Raw genomic sequence first — 14,177 nt, forward strand, 5'->3', positions numbered from 1 at the left:
AATTCTGCACCTTTAAGATTGGCTCCAAGAGCAAAGGGGGGGGGGGGGGGGGGGAAGAAGAAGCGCACAGTTTGTTTGCAGAAATGACATTCATTCCCCCACATGCTTCTCCAGACTGTGTTGTCTGCAGCACGGACAGACAGCGGGACAGAGCTCTCCTTTGCTTTTAGTTAGTTTGTAGCTAGCTGAGGCAGAGAAGTTCCCCACACTGTTTTTTTGGGTTTTTTTTCCTTTTTCCTTGGATCTGTTCAAACCTGCTCTGGACTGAAAACCCAGAAAAACCCCAATAGCTCACACCTGTGGTCCGCAGGGGCCTGGGCCTCAGCACTTTCTGCCGCCAGAGGGACTGATAAGAAACTGAGCGAGCCGAGCTACACCCCATGAAAAGGAGTTTTCTGGATTTGCTATCTCATCGAACAGTGAGAGGTTTTATTGTTTAATATTATTCAATTTCTGTTAAATAAACAAGTTTTTTCCACTTTTCTGCAAAGAAATCCTTTTCCCAAACCAATTGGGGGAGGGGCTGCTTGAATTTGCTTTCTGAAGGGACCCCATTTGGAGGTTTTCTCCCAAATTTACCCTAAACCAAGACAAATAAAGTTATTGACGCCCAATGTGGGGCTCAAGAAACTGGACAAAACCTGTACTGGTTGCATTTTGGTTGTACTTGCTCTGTATTGGGATAAAGCAATCAGTAGCCATGTTGCTTGAATTCATGTCTCTTGTGGTGGAGGCTTTCATGTGGTTCTGGTCCCTAGGGTTTTTTGAGGTTTTAATACCTTTCTGGTCCCTAGGTTTATTTTCTTTTCCAGAGATAGCCTCAGTATTGTCCCCAACACATAGCTTTTACAGTAGAGGGGCACGGATTAGAATAGCTACTGTGCTGGGCTCGGTGATATTGATTTATAGGAAGGTTATGAAAGTAGTAAAGTTTGTGCCAGGTATGTTTGGTTTATGGTTTCTTCATCCTACCCTGCATGCGCGTCCCAGTAGCATGTTTTGGGGGTTTATTAGTAATTGCACCCAGTTTGTTAGAGGAGGAGCAGGGAATGAGGCTTTTTAGTCTTTCCTTTCTTTCTTCTCCTTTGAATATGTTATGTCACTTTTTGAGAATGTTCCGTTTCCCCTGAATGTTAAAGAGACCACTTTCCTGGTATTTAATCTGGTAGGCTTCCTCTATATGGTTTGCAGCTTGTCTAGAGTGAGGGCTGAGATGTCCAGAAGAGCTGATGAGACTCCTGACCCAGGAGTAGACCCAGGCATGGAAAATCCTGAGTGGTGTGGAGAATGAGAGGATATGGGCCAAACACTGAAAGAGTTTTCTGATCCCCAAGCCTGGGACTTTCCACGTGAACAAATTCAGAACCCAGCTGAAGTGGGGAAATACTAGAAAGAGAACTGCCGTGATGACTCTAAGGAGAAAAAGATCATTGCAATAAGCTGTGCGCTGGCATATGCTTATAACACACTGCTAGATATTGTAGGGCAGCACATAAAGGCACGGGGGCAGGGAGATAAATCAGCAGCTACCCCAGTCACTCAGGCAGCAGCTAAGCCAGCAGCTAAACCAGGCAGTGAGCCTAAGCCTCTGGCAGTTGCCACAGGAAAGAAGCACACAAGAAAGACCAATTGGCCAGTGCTCGACGATGATGATCCGGAATTAAGACCCTCAATGCCAGTTCACGACACAAAATCAGGACAACTGACACACAGTCAGAACTTACTATTGATTCCTTTTCTCTGAAAGACCTTCATGGCCTAAGAAAGAATTACACTTGATGACCTGATGAATCTATAATTAGTTGGTTAGTCTGTCTTTGGGACGCCAGAAATGAGGCTACAATTCTGGATGGTACTGAAGCGAGCCATTTGGGATCCTTGTCACATGATCTAGTTATTGACCAAGGAATGATGAGGGGGGCTGTACTAGTTTAGATTCGCCGATTTTCGATTTCCCGGCCAATGCACCCAATAACATGGTGGTTTTAGCTCTAGCTAAAATCACCAGAGTATTTACTCATTTCTTGTTGTGAGATATGGATTAGGAGAAAGGCAAAACAGGCTTAAAACTTAAAAGGAATAAAGAAAGTTTATCAATAGAACTACAAGAATAAGAAACCAGAATAAAACCTCCAGAAACCTTTCTACCCCCCACCCAATCTTTTTCCTTTCCCAACTGACACTGTAGAGACAAAACCTGGGATGTTAAAGCAGTACCAACTATACAATAGTCTTTTCATCAATCTTTGTAGAGAGAGGAGTTCTCTCTTGTCATTCCATCGAGAGATCTCCACAAGAAAACAGTTTTCTCGTGGCATTTCATTTCCATGAGTGGCAGCCACCCAGATAAAACTGCCATCATGCCTTCCTCCCATTTTCACACCACCCTGAGGTGTGTTCATGTGCCATGAACTCAAGGGGTATTATTTTAAGGATGAGTTATTCAAAGGCAAAGGTTCTCTTCATCTGTCTCTGTGATCATCTCTGGGAACAGAGGTTTTTTTCTTTCTCTCCCTTGGGTCAAAGGGTCTTCATCAGCTCTCACTTCTCTCTCTCTGTGCAAACATTTAATGGGATCACAGTTACTCCACCATCTACTTAGCTTCACCAATGGATACTTTTGCTCAGGTCTACACTTTGAAATACTTCATTCCCCCCAGTATTGTTTCATGAATTAAAGGAATTATTTTTCAGAACATTATAGTTCATTTTCATGGCTTTACCAAAAGGATATTTCAGCTTATTAAAGCATCTCCTTGTTCTCCTTCCATCTGGAGCTTGACTCTTACTGACTTTGATGTTTCATGTTGTTTCTTATGTGTCGATTTCCCACTTTCCTCTCTCTGGAGAGGGGATTAAGTCTGCAGGTCTCATCTGTGTAGCGAAACGGTTAAATCTGGCCGAAGTCATGGCTATGTATTCATGGTGTCGGATTTCAGGTGTCTATCTCAGCCCAGCAGCCTCAGGGAGGGAGCAGACGGTTTTTGGTTTTCGGCTTGGAGCCGTCTGTGCGGGTCATGGGGGGGGTGAGAGGGTATCGGTGAGATGTCGACAGCTGTGGCCCGGTCCCAACCTAGGGCCAGGGCCCCCTCTGGGTAGGTCTTTAGCCACCCTGCTGGAATGGGACCTGGAGGGTTTCCCGGGAGGGGCCGCAGCAGAGTCCGCCCCAGCCTGGGGCCGGGGGAACCCCCTCAGTCTCCATCCCTCACCCCGGAGCTGCTGGAGTCCAGCCCAGCCGTCCCCCCTACCCCCAGGCCACGGGATAGCGGGGGCCAGCCGCAACAGAGCTCTGATACCTTTCAAGGCTGGAAACAAAGAGACAAGAAGTTCCCAGGCTGGGGTTTAAAAGGTGGTATTCACAAATGTGATCTTACTTTTCAGTGGTCTAAAATGCTGTCAGTTCTCAAAACTGGCTAGCTATTGGCCTGATCTCAAGCAGAGAAGATACTCCCATCAGCCTCTCTCAGAGGAATCACTTCTGTGGAAATTTCCCACTTTTTTTCCTAAATGCCCAACTACCACAGGGGCTAACCCTCAGTCTCTGGGCACGGGTCCTGGGAAGTGTGGCACAAAGATATCTGTGTGCAGACGATCTCTATATACAGAAAACCCAGTGGAAGACCATAGAACAAGAGATTCAAAGCTTGAATGAAATGGCAGTGGCAGAGATTGTCTTCTGAGGTGACCTAAACACTAGGAATCCAGACTTGGTACCATGTACATCCATGATGTAGCAAAAACTTCTATGACTTGGGCCACAAGAATATGCTTCTGCTTTAGCAATAATGAAGCAGAATGGCAGGGAGGAGACCATGCTTGATACGGTGAAGAAGCTCTGAGCCCATGAAGATACTGTGCATGGCCCCATACATGCAAGAATCACAACTGTGGAAACACGTCTGCAAAAATTAGAAGACAAGATGGAGGAGAATCACAAGAAACTGAGAGAGGAGATGAAAGAGGGCTCTCTCCAAATCTCAGCAATACAGATCAGAAGTCCTGGAACCAAACGCAGAAGTCCCCCAGATAGGGAGAGAAAGTACACCCCACAAGCTGAACTGTGGTTCTTCCTCTGTGACTGTAGAGAAGACATGAAGAAATGGGATGGAAAATCTGCTTCTCTGGCAAAACGGGTGCTTGAATTGGAAGACAGCAAGACTCAGAGAAGTTCCACCAAAAAGAAAGCAGCTCCAGTTGCCTGTAGCCAAACTGCCAGGTATGATGATGATGATGATGATGATGACATGTCCGATCCCCTTGAAAGAACCTCTAAGACATATATGCCCAGAGAAAGAAAGATAACCAGGCTTAGAGGGGCCCTGCCTCTTGCCAGGTAGAGGCTAGGGAATACCGTGTCTTTTGGACTGTGTAGATTAGTTGGTCTGGCACATCAGAAACATGAAAATATGAGGCCTTGGTTGACACTGGTGCACATTGCACATTAATCCCATCAAGACATGTGGAGGCAGAATCTGTTTCTATTGTTAGCGTGAGAAGGGGATCACAGGATTTCACTTTAGTGGAAGCTGATGTAAGCCTGATTGGAAATGAGTGGAAGAAACATCCTATTGTGACTAGCCCAGAGGCTTCATGCATTTTGGTCTCAGACTTCCTCCGAAGCGGGTATTTTAAGGACCCAAAGGGACTCAGGTGGGCATTTGGGATAGCAGCTGTGGAGACAGAGGGTGTCAAGCAACTGAACACCTTGCCTGGACTATCAGAGAACCCATCTGCAATAAGACTTCTAAAGGGAGAAGAGCAAGGAGTACCAATTACCACTTCAACAGTGCACCGCTGACAGTACAGAACAACTCAAAATGCTGTGATCCCCATCCACAAAATAATCTGTGAGCTGTAGAGCCAATGGATAGTCAGCAAAACCCACTCACCCTTCAACAGTCCCATTTGGCCTGTGCGCAAATCTGAAAGAGAATCAAAATTGACTGTAGACTGTCGTGCCTTGAAGTGACTCCACCATTGAGTGCTGCTGTGCCAGACATGCTAGAGCTCCAGTACAAGCTGGACTCCAAGGCAGCAAAGTGGTACGCCACTACTGACATTGCTAATGCATTTTTCTCCATTCTTTTGGCAGCAGAATGCAAGCCTCAGTTTGCCTTCACCTGGAAAGGCGTGCAGTACACCTGGAACTGACTGCCCCAAGGGTAGAAGCACAGCCCCACCATCTACCATGGACCGATTCAGACTGCACTAGAAAAAGATGAAGCTCCAGAACATCTGCAGTACATCGATGACATCATTGTGTGGAAGAACACAGCAGCAGAAGTCTTTGAGAAAAGAGCAAAAATCATTCAGATTCTCCTGAAAGCTGGTTTTGCCATCAAGAAGAGCCAAATTAAGAGACCTGCTCGAGAAATCCAGTTCCTGGGAGTAAAGTGGCAAGATAGATGGCATCAAATTCCCACCGATGTCATCAACAAGATCATAGTAATGTCTCCACCAACCAACAAGAAGGAAACACAAGCTTTTCTAGGTGCCATAGGCTTTTAGAGAATGCACATTCCTGAGTACAGCCTAATCGTGAGCCCTCTCTACCTAGTCACCTGCAAGAAGAACACTTTCCAGTGGGGCCCTGAACAGCAATTAACTTTTACCCAGATCAAGCAGAAAATTGCTCATGCAGTAGCCCTTGGCTCAGTTAGGACAGGACCAGATGTGAAAAATGTGCTCTATCTGCAGTTGGGAGCCATGGTCTGTCCTGAAGCCTTTGGCAAAAAGTGCCTAGTGAGACTCGATGCTGACCTCTGAGATTTTAGAGTCAGAGCTACAGAGAGTCTGAAGCCGACTACACTCCCACAGAGAAGGAAATTTTAGCCGCCTATGAAAGAGTTCAAGCCGCCTCAGAGGTGATTGGCACAGAAGCACAACTCTTCCTGGCACCCTGACTGCCAGTGCTGAAATAAATTTTCAAAGCAAAGGTTCCCTCTATTCACCATGCCATCAATGCCACATGGAGCAAATGGATTGCTCTCATCACACAACACGCCTGTATTAGAAAACTGAATTGCCCTGAGATTTTGGAAATTATTAAAAATTGGCCCGAAGGTGAAAACTTTAGTCTCACTGATGAAAAAGAACAAGTGACACGGGCTGAAGAAGCTCCACCGTACAACCAACTGCCAGCAGAAGAAACACGTTATGCTCTTTTCACTGATGGTTCTTGTCGCATCATCAGAATGAAGTGAAAGTAGAAAGTAGCCGTATAAAGCCCCACACGACAGGTCGCAGAAGCTACTGAAAGACAAGGTAGATCAAGCCAACTTGCTGAACTCAAGACCGTTCAATTAGCCTGTCCTAGGTTGATTATGATGTTAAATTGTATCCCCATTCGTCCACCTAACCCAGACACAGGTTTTGTATTCTTAAAATTTCATCTAAGAGTAAAAGTGAGTGGAAAAGAAGCACCGAGTCTGTTATCAGAGACTGTACTTGCTCCCCCCCGCATCGAGAGTTTTGACTACAGCACAAACAGACAACAAAAGACAGATTGCCTTGGCTTTTCCAGCTAGCCGGAGCAAAGAAGTCTTCCTAAATTGTTTTCTTTTCCTTTTTTTAAAACGAATCGAACCTGCTCTGAACTGAAGACTCAGGAGAGCACCGAGAGCTTGCACCCATAGACTACCAGGAGCCCAGCCTGAGCAGCAACATTTTCCAGCGCCAAAAAGATTGAAAAAAAAGCGAACAGCCACAAGAAAGAGACCCTCTGAATTTTGTCATCTCTTCAAAGTGGCGAAAAGTTTTGTAATTTGATATAGTTTATTCTTGTGCTGGGTAATGCTGTGCCTGTTAAATAAACAAGTTTTTTCCACTTCTCTCAGAAAAATCTCTTCCTGAACCGGTTGGGGGGTAAGAGAAAGAAGCCACATAAGTTTGCTTCCCGAAAGAAGCCCCATTGAAAATTTTCTCCCAAATTTGCCCTAAACCAAAACATAGCCCTAGACATTGCTGAAAAAAAGAAGTGGCCAAAGTTCTACCTCTACACTTATTCATAGATGGTAGCCAATGCTCTGTGAACACGGCTAGAAAAATAGAAAAAAGCTAATTAGCAGCGCAGAAGAAAACCAATTTGGGCTGCTGAAGAGTAAAAAGACATCACTACCAGAATAAAAAATCTACCTGTGAAAGTCCATCATGCAGATGTCCATGTCCCTAAGAGTAGGGCTAATGAAGAGCACCAAAACAATAAACAAGTAGATCAAGCTGCAAAGATGAAAGTGTCAAAGATAGACTTAAATTAGCAACACAAGAGAGAGTTGTTCCTAGCTCGATATACTCATGATGCCTCAAGTCATCAGAGTAGAGATGCCACCTACAAATGAGCACGAGATCGAGGGGTGGATTTAACCATGGACAGTATTTCTCAGGTTATCCATGACTGTAAAACATGCTGCGATCAAATAAGCCAAGTGAGTAAAGCCCCTATAGTATAGTAAGCAGTAGTTCAAATATAAGTAAAGAGAAGCCTGGCAGATTAACTACATCACACTGCCTCAAACCCACCAAGGCAAGCATTATGTGCTCACAATAGTAGAAGCGACCAGTAGATCAAAATGTACCCTGTGCCTCACACCACTGCCTGAAACACCATCCTGAGCCTTGAAAAGCAAGTCCTTTAGAAACATGATACCCCTGAGAAGATTGAGTCAGACAATGAGACTCATTTCAAGAACAACCTGAGCTAGATAACATGGTATTGAATGAGTGTACCATATCCCCTACCATGCACCAGCTGCAAGAAAAATAGAGAAGTACAACGGACTGTTACGAACCACCTTTAAAGTATTGGGTGGAATATCTTCCAAAAATTGAGAGCAGCATCTGGCAAAGACCACCTGGTTAGTTAACACCCAAGGTTCCACCAACCGAGCAGACCCTGCCCTGAGTCCCTGCATACAATAGACGGAGACAAAGTCCCAGTAGTATATGTAAAAAAGTTGTTAGAGAAGACGGTTTGGATCAATTCTGCCTCAAGTACAGACAAACCCATTCGTGTGGTTGTCTTTGCTCAGAGACCAGGTTGCACATGGTAGATAATTGTCATGGGGTTAATGCAGAAAGATAGAGCAACACGAAGTGTACCTCAAAAAGGTCTGATTTTTAAGTGAGAACCATGAGTAAGTATCAGTGCTGAATGTCACTGCCCTTGTCTGTATATATGTATATATATGTGTATCTATTATATAATGTATGTGTTTGTAGAGTTAAAATATATATTAGTTTTGGTAATAAGTTGACAATATGGAGATAAGGGGTGGAATGTCCTGGGGTGACTTTATGATGCTTGCATCCCCAATCGCCTGTTCTGTTTATGTTACGTATTAAATTCTGCACCTTTAAGATTGGCTCCAAGAGCAAAGAGGGGGAGGGGGGGGGGAAGAAGAAGCGCACAGTTTGTTTGCAGAAATGACATTCACTCCCCGGCATGCTTCTCCAGACTGTGCTGTCTGCAGCACGGACAGACAGCAGGACAGAGCTCTCCTTTGCTTTTAGTTAGTTTATAGCTAGCTGAGGCAAAGAAGTTCCCCACACTGATTTTTTTTTTCCTTTTTCCTTGGATCTGTTCAAACCTGCTCTGGACTGAAAACCCAGAAAAACTCCAATAGCTCACACCAGGGGCCTGGGCCTCAGCACTTTTTGTCACCAGAGGGACTGATAAGAAACTGAGCGAGCCGAGCTACACCCCATGAAAAGGAGTTTTCTGGATTTGCCATCTCATCGAACAGCGAGAGGTTTTATTGTTTAATATTATTCAATTTCTGTTAAATAAACAAGTTTTTTTCCACTTTTCTCCAAAGCAATCTTTTTTCTGAACCAGTTAAAGAGCCGTTTGAATTTGCTTTCTGAAGGGACCCCATTTGGAGGTTTTCTCCCAAATTTACCCTAAACCAAGACAACAGTTCATTTAAAAATTCTGTTTGCAATTTTTTTTTTCTGTTAAGTTGTCTTTTTCTCACAGTTCTAAAGGTTGAATGATTTTTATTTCTTGTTTATAGAGTTAAAGTATAATCTCAGCTCTAAATAGTTTCTTGTTTTTTTAGTGTTAAGTTGTAACTTGTAACTATAAGTAGTTAGTTAACCTGTGGCATGTTAGCTTGAAGGATTGTGATCTCGCCTGCCTGCTCCTGGGAGTAAGTGCTGCAAACTCCATTTAGTGCATGAGATACCTTGCTAGCTGAGGGGAGCTAGTTTTGTCAAATTAAGTAGAAAACCTCATTCAAATTAGACCCATGCTGTCTCCTGTCATCCTATCTGCAAAGGGCCCTTGCAGATAGGATAACAGAAAGCATTTCACATTTCTTAATTTAACCAAAAAGGGTGAATTGTCACAGCATTGTCACAGTACAGCTGGTCTGGACTGGACAAAGTAAATCTGATCATAACACAAATCCAATTTGGCTGGCCTGGTTTATGCCTGATCATGTCCCTGGATAAGTTACAGGGGACCCTCAGCCATCTCAATTCAATCTGAGAAGAAAGCACATCACTGGCCAGAGATCTGGGTAAAGAGAGATCCCAGCCAATAGCTATCTAAGCCCAGGAGTTTTGAATCAAGTATAAAAGTGAGCTCTGCGTAATAAATGAGGCTCTTTTGTCTCATGAGTATCTGGTTCACAAGTTGTGGAGTTTTTGTCTCCCCACCCATGACCTGCATGCTACGGTTAAACATTGGAATGAGCACCCTAGGGATGAGTCACTATTGCTGTGTAAAAACGCTCGCTCGCAGTGAGAGACTTCTCCAGGGTCAAGCTGTTCAGGTATAAGCAATTTATTATAAGGGTAAAAAAGGGGAGACCTGTGTCCACCACCAGCCTCGGCGTCCACGTGGTCCGGGGGAGGAGGGAGAGAGTGGGCAGAGCAGGGGAGGAGAGGTTGGAAAAGGGGAAGCAGGGCGTAAGAGCAACAGAGGGAGAGCGGGGGAAAACAGGGAGGCTTATGAGAGAGGGGAGGACAAGAGAGGGATAAGAGGGGAAAAACCAAGAGGGTAAGAGTAAGAGAGGGAAAGAATGGAAGAGGTAAGAGAGGGGGAGAGGGGAGCTGAGAGAGGGGTAAAGGGGTAAGAGAGAAGAGCCAAGAGGTATGAGAGAGGTTAAGAGGTAAGAGAGAAAAGCTAAGAGAGAGGTTAAGCGAGAGAGGTTTAAGAGCGAAAAGCTAAGAGAGCGAAGTTCTTGTTACAATACAATATATCTTTTTCTATAGTGAATATTCTAATTCCCAGTAACCAATCACTACGAGATACACCCACTAAAGATTTTACATACAGTGTTGCATTTTAGGCTCTACAAGCTTTACAAGTTCTTCCCTTGCTTCTTGACCTTTGCACTTTCTATCAGCAGAAAGACATTGTTTTATCAACAGGGATTCTCCTTTAGCTGGCTAGGCTATTGTTCTTTGGTTAACCAGTACTCAGTATCCTATGACTCAAAGCAGGCTTTCATTTCTACTTTGATTCTAGCCTTCATATTTTCAGAATCTTCTGCCAAACAATCACATTCATAAGGTTTCCCTGTTTCACCCTCCCCAACAAGTCACTATCCCTCAAAGTGTTCAAAACCAAGTTATATATTTTTTGTGGGCATGGTGGTATTCAGTCGAAGGTTGGACTTGATGATCTTGGAGGTCTTGTCCAATCTTAATGATTCTGTGTTTCTATGATTTTTACAAGAAATGTAAGAAGATGTAAGAAGAAAAATGTAATTGTGTTTAAAAAAAGCTTGTGAAGTATTTAAAATGTGAATAGTGAGTAAATTTACAAATGAGACATTTACAGTATTGTGAAAGAGAATGGGAAGATAAATTGTATATGAAAGAAATTATAGACAAAATGAACATGAACTGAGTTTAAGGGAATATAAGTGTTTATGAAAATTTTTGCAGCCTTAAATGAAAGGGAAAGGACAAAAGGGAGGAAGACAAAGGTATACGCGTGTAGATAAGAGACATTTATGGAAAAATATCATATGCTTTGTCCTTAGGGTGAAGCCAAACAATCAGTGACACGGTGGAATATAAGCTTGTATTTGTATACTTTACAATTAATTGATTAATCATCAAAGGCTACTGTACTGGAAATCCCACAAGAATAACTGGGGTTTAATTATTCATTTTTGGAATCTGTAAGCTACCACTTAAAGTTTTCTTATTTCAAGGAAACTAGTGGCACAGGGTTAAATAAACAATGCCTAGCAGTCAGAAACCATCCCTGATTATCTACAAGATTTTGAGACAGGGATTAAAGGTTGAGGTAGCAGATGTATATAAATGCGATGTATATAAAGATACTCCCAACTTAAAGCATAATATGCTGGATTTTGAACTGCCAATCTTCACTCAGGAACAAGATCTTCAATTTACAACAGATTTTATAAGAATTTCAGTTTGGTGCTTAACAGTTCCTATCTTCCTCTCTTTAAAAAAAGGTAGCCAAACTGGGAAAAAAATCAAAGAAAGGCAGAAAGGATGATCTGAAGTATGAAGTAGCTACAATAGGAAGAACAATTAAGCCAACCAGATTTCTTCAGTCAAGAGAAAAGATTATTCTGTCTTGGCTACTGCTGAGCAGTGCTCCCAAAGCATTAACACTATCTCTCCAACATTCCACTCCCCCTACCAGTAGGCTGGACAAGATCTTGGGAGGGGATATAACCAGGACAGCTGATCCAAACTGACCAAAGAGATACTCCATATCATATGACATTTGCTCAGATATAAAAGCTAAAAGAAAGGAGAAGGAAGTGGGATATTCATTATTTACAACATTTATCTTCCAGAGCAACTGTTACATGTACTGAAGCCCTGCTTCCAGAGAAGTAGATGGATATCACTTGCTAATGGGAAGTAGAGAATAAAATCTTTTGGTTTTCTTTGCTTGCATTCAATTGAAAGTGAGCTGCTTATATTCAATTACAAATATATATTAGGATGAAGGCAATAATTTAGAACAACTTTAAACATATCAAATTTTTCTACCATCAAGCTCATGCTAACTAAAGCCTATTGTGATACTGTCATGTGGGAATTTCTTTTTTCAGTACAAGGAAACATATCACCCATCTGTAAGCAAGCATTAAAGTTCTGTCAGTTCTCTTTTTCATTACATAATTATTCAGTACTTGAAGTTATGTTGAAAAAGTTTTTCAGCAGTCTATCTGTAAAAAAATAGCATATCGATGATCTTTGACAAAATGTGAATAGTCATCAGCAAGTAAAAGATTGTAGTAGAAAACAGAACTTTAAAGAATGCCTCAAATGGATGAGCTTTTGTGTTGAGTAACTCTTCTTGTGTTGAAATGGAGAAATTAATTTCAGTAATGTGTCTGACCAGTACAGTATTGGTATGTCAGTGCTTATCTCTTTTTGGGATATAAGTTGACTTTGATGGATGGTGGTTAGAGCAGAAAAGGAAAAATGAAGAAAGAAATGCAGTAGAGGACTAGCAAACCTTAAAATTTATAACTGTTTTAGTCTGGACAAATACAAAAGCCAAAGCAGAAGCAACCAAACAACCTCTCCCTTAAAAAAAAAAAGAAAAAAGAGAGGTGCTCCATGACAATTTAGAAGACATTATGATGCGCGGAAAACTCCACAACTTGTGAAAGTTATAAAGTAGGTATGCCTTTATTTGGCGCTGAGATGCATGGGGGATAGCTCCTCCAAAACCATGCTTGCTGTCAGCAATACTTATCCCTCTTTTAATTCTCTAGAGTTTTACATATACATTAAGTTTCACAATACACCTATACATATTCATTACCTAGCCTAGCTTCATATTATAAAGAGTTCAAAAGTCATTTCCATATGCCTTGTGCTTGCGCAGTGCTCCCTGGTGGTTGTGTGGTGGTTGTGTAAGATTAAGTAAACTGTCTTCCTCAGGGTTGAACTTTTCACCTTGCCTCCTTGTGCATGCCCCCTGGTCTCTTGGGTCTCAGTCCAAGCCTCAAGGCTTGTTTTGGCCAGTTTGGGGTACAGAGAGCAGAACCAGGTCATGGTTCCTTCCTTTTAACAATAGCCTTACATCCTCTCATCCTGCTTTTTCAAGCACAATAAATGTTAAGTAAGCAATATACATTTTTTATCCAGCTGCTCCTAATCAATCACTCTAACTCCTAACTCCCTTGCATCAGTCCCCCCTTTTCTACAAAATGAATAAATTCTTTTACTTAGTGTAAAGATTCTTCCTCTTCCCAGTTCCTAGGATATGTATCTCTCAATGCCTTACCATGTACTTTCGACAAGGAAGTCAATATCACCACTCGTTGCAACATTCTCCAATTCCAAACAAGTATTACAATAGACAATACTTGGCTTATAAAAATTAATATCAATAAAATAATAATGGAGTGACACAATGTATTTAAAATACCAGTTGCAGTTGGTGACCATCCAAAGAGTACATCCCACCAGTGATGACTAGCATCTTGTTTTATTCTTTGAAAAACTCTGCAGTAGGAAAACATTTTAACAGAGCAAAAGCATGATATTTTAGTAAAAGCCTGTCTGCACAACCCAGCTTTCAATCCAGGCAACAATTCTAAAGGTAGTGTCCTTGAAACTCTCTTGGAAGAGTGAGAATAAAGAAAAACAATGGCATTGTGTATAAGGAAAAGAATGTAAAACAATATATGTTAACCAATAGTAGCTTGTTAAGCCCCGCAAACCCTGTCGGACCCTATAAAAGTGTGCTAAAGATAGAAGTAAATGATGTTCGCTATATGTCTATGAGGACTCAGTGAATAGTCTGAGCGGTTTTCCATTACTCTGCTTATTTCCTTTGTATCATGATGGACAGTAATTAGTTTTCTCTCAATTTTCCTGAATTTCTTTCAAAATCTTAATCAGGTCTTGGTGTTTTATTAATTGCTTTACTAACGTAATGTTGATCCCAATAGGTGTAGGTGGGTACATTGTGGTACATTGTGTTGTCGAACTTAATATCAAATGGTGGGATATAACTGGTGCCAAATATAAAAAGTCACACCCAACAATCTTAACAAAATTACAAATACAAAATTTAGAATGATTCTTAACAGGCAAGGTTACATTGTCATTATCTATTTTTACAAAACCACAAGCAAGTTCTTAAACATATGCAACCTTGACCAATATATACAAGCAGTCTTTTGACTAGTATCTGGATGAATCTCAAAGTGGCAAATGCCTTG

This window comes from Poecile atricapillus, chromosome W (genome assembly GCF_030490865.1).
Source record: "Poecile atricapillus isolate bPoeAtr1 chromosome W, bPoeAtr1.hap1, whole genome shotgun sequence".
Classification (NCBI taxonomy): Eukaryota; Metazoa; Chordata; class Aves; order Passeriformes; family Paridae; genus Poecile; species Poecile atricapillus.